Source organism: Berghia stephanieae, chromosome 10, assembly GCF_034508935.2.
Source record: "Berghia stephanieae isolate SIO BIC M18660-M18661 chromosome 10, UCSD_Bste_1.3, whole genome shotgun sequence".
In the NCBI taxonomy this organism is placed as follows: domain Eukaryota; kingdom Metazoa; phylum Mollusca; class Gastropoda; order Nudibranchia; family Aeolidiidae; genus Berghia; species Berghia stephanieae.
The window spans coordinates 37,508,288-37,510,787 of NC_088369.1; the positions used below are offsets into that span (position 1 = coordinate 37,508,288).

A 2,500-nucleotide genomic window follows, 5' to 3' on the forward strand; every position below is an offset into this window, starting at 1 on the left:
GGATAACCAATGTTACCATTACAAAGAAGAGCTTATTAAATATTTAATCGTCTGTTATTATCCATATGTAACACCTCCTTACCTTTATAACAGAATAGAAACTTTCGAATAGAAATAAACAACGGCCAGTTGACTTGAAAACGATGTTCAGAACTGACTTGTGCGCATGCTCAGAGCATCTCATGTGATGCCTTCCACCAATCAGTGATGTATTATAATGGTACTTGAACCCGAATCGTGTCAGTCGATTCAGTGCAATTTACCTTCGTTCAAACCAGGGTTCAAAGTTTTATTGAAGTCTATTTGTCAATAGAAGAAAGAAGTGTTCGTTTACTTTTCTTTTCTTTATTTGATTTATAGATAGAATGAAGTTGACGTCACTCAGGTCCTTGTTATTGTTTTTTTTTTTTTTTTTTTTTTTTTTTTTTTTTTGCCATCCACTTTATGAGTAATTCTCACTTAAATGTATTATCCAGACTATAAAAGTTCATGGTTACACAGAGTTATGTGGGTGTTGGTCCGTTATAATTAATCCGGATGGCAATGTCGTGAGCTTCTTAGTCAAGCGCATACTATCTATAAAAGGTGGTCGTCAGTAGTGACACCAATTAACACTCACGACCCAATCTTCCCGATAACCATTGGTAATAAAAACTATTTAGGATGTGAGAAGAATATATTATTGATTGACAATGTGATGACTGGGTGGGGTCCTGTGACCTCCCGCCGTTGTGGACAGGAGATCACTTGCGATGTCTTCTGTCATCTTATATCATTATCCGGTTTGGGTTTTTTTTCCGAGTTGCTTTTTGTCTTTGTCTTGGAATGAGATTTTGCTGGAGTCCTAATCTGGAAGGGAGGGAAGGAGTCAAATGTTAAGTATTAGTATTAGTAATTGGAGATACTTTTCTTTTATCTTTCCTCGTAAATCATCTCTCTCTCTCTCTCTCTCCCTCTCTCTCTCTCTCTCTCTCTCTCTCTCTCTCTCTCTCTATCTATCTATCTATCTATCTATCTATCTATCTATCTCTTTCTGTTATGAATTTGTAGCAATGTTTACTGTTTTGGATATAATATTCTGTAACCATTTGAGTGTGTTCCTCTCAGTGGGATCGTGTGCTGGTGTCTGGCTGAGACTTTTTGGTGATCTCAAACTAAGCACACTGATAATGTGCTCTTGGAATCTACACCTGTTAGCTATTTGAACCATTCCTCTCTTGTCTTACCCTTTCTTGTGCGGTTCCAATTGTAATTCTGGAATTTTGAAAACTATCCCATTTTCTTCCTTTTTTCTGGCGCTGAAATGATCTAAAGCGCCGTAAAATCCTATTTTTAAAAACCAAAACAGTGTGATGAAATATTTGATTTCTCATTGCGTATTGTGCCGTCGTCTGAAAAAAAAACATTAAAAAAAAATCACCCTCAACTTGTCAACAACAGCCAAAAAAAAAAAAAAGAACAATTAAAACTTTCAAATTTGAGACCTCCTTCAAGAAAGTCTCAGACCTAGAGTTTTTGACAAATTGTGACCCCTCGTCTCAACACGGTATTATGACGGAATGATTAAGATTCTAAAAATGGAGTTTATGGCCGGAAATATCAGCCTTGCATGCAATGAGTATGTGTTTTATTGGAGTGAATGAATGTCGTGTGTCTTAGAATGCTAAATAGCAATAGTTCGAATTTTAGACCGGTTTAGCTTTAGTTCGGCCTTTTATTATCTGGTTCATCCCGACATAATATCGTTTTGAGACGATGGGTCACAATTGAGAGTCATTTTGATCGATCGATATTGTGAATGACGAGTATTCTGGCCAAATTTTAAATAATTTGTATTTTTAATTAATTTATTTTTTTTGGTATACAGTCGATAATATAAATTAATTCAGGTATCATATCCCACCTCTACCCTTGAACACACATACACATACACACACACACACATACTCTCTCTCACACACACACATGCACACATTCTTTCTCTCACACATACACACACTCTCTCTCTCTCACACACACACACGCATACACAGATGAATATAATACACACAGAGGTGAGTAAAATAATATCGATTTTTCGTGTACTTTACGTAACAATGATATTTTAATAATTAATGTAACTGTATATACTAATACAGTTCGGCGATTGTAAATGGAGTCGATATTTACGATTTGCGTCATGGTTTGCGTCAGGCTGTACGATTCTGTGGTGTTTTTTTTTTGTGGTATGGCACTCACCTTCGGATCGGAAGGTCCTGGGTTCGAGTCCCGCTCTGAGCGGCGCATAGTTGAGTCCTTGTAGAGAAGACTCTTCACTCACATTCTCTCATCGTATTCAGGTGTAAAATGAGTACAGCGGTGTCTCTGTTGAAGAAAAAAAAAAAAAGTAATATTATTGCGTAAAGGGCGTCATGGCTTGTCCCTGCATGTTATGTGTTGCTGTTGTAAAGCGCTTTGAGCACGTTTAGTGGATACTGCTGTACTGTATATAAATGCTCCA

General features: G+C 36.8%; 1 protein-coding gene across 1 annotated transcript in view; it reads left to right on the top strand.

Annotated features, from left to right (window-relative positions):
* The window catches only part of LOC144981074 (beta-arrestin-1-like), a 265,024-nt gene that overhangs the window by 28,037 nt on the left and 234,487 nt on the right, over positions 1 to 2,500 (top strand).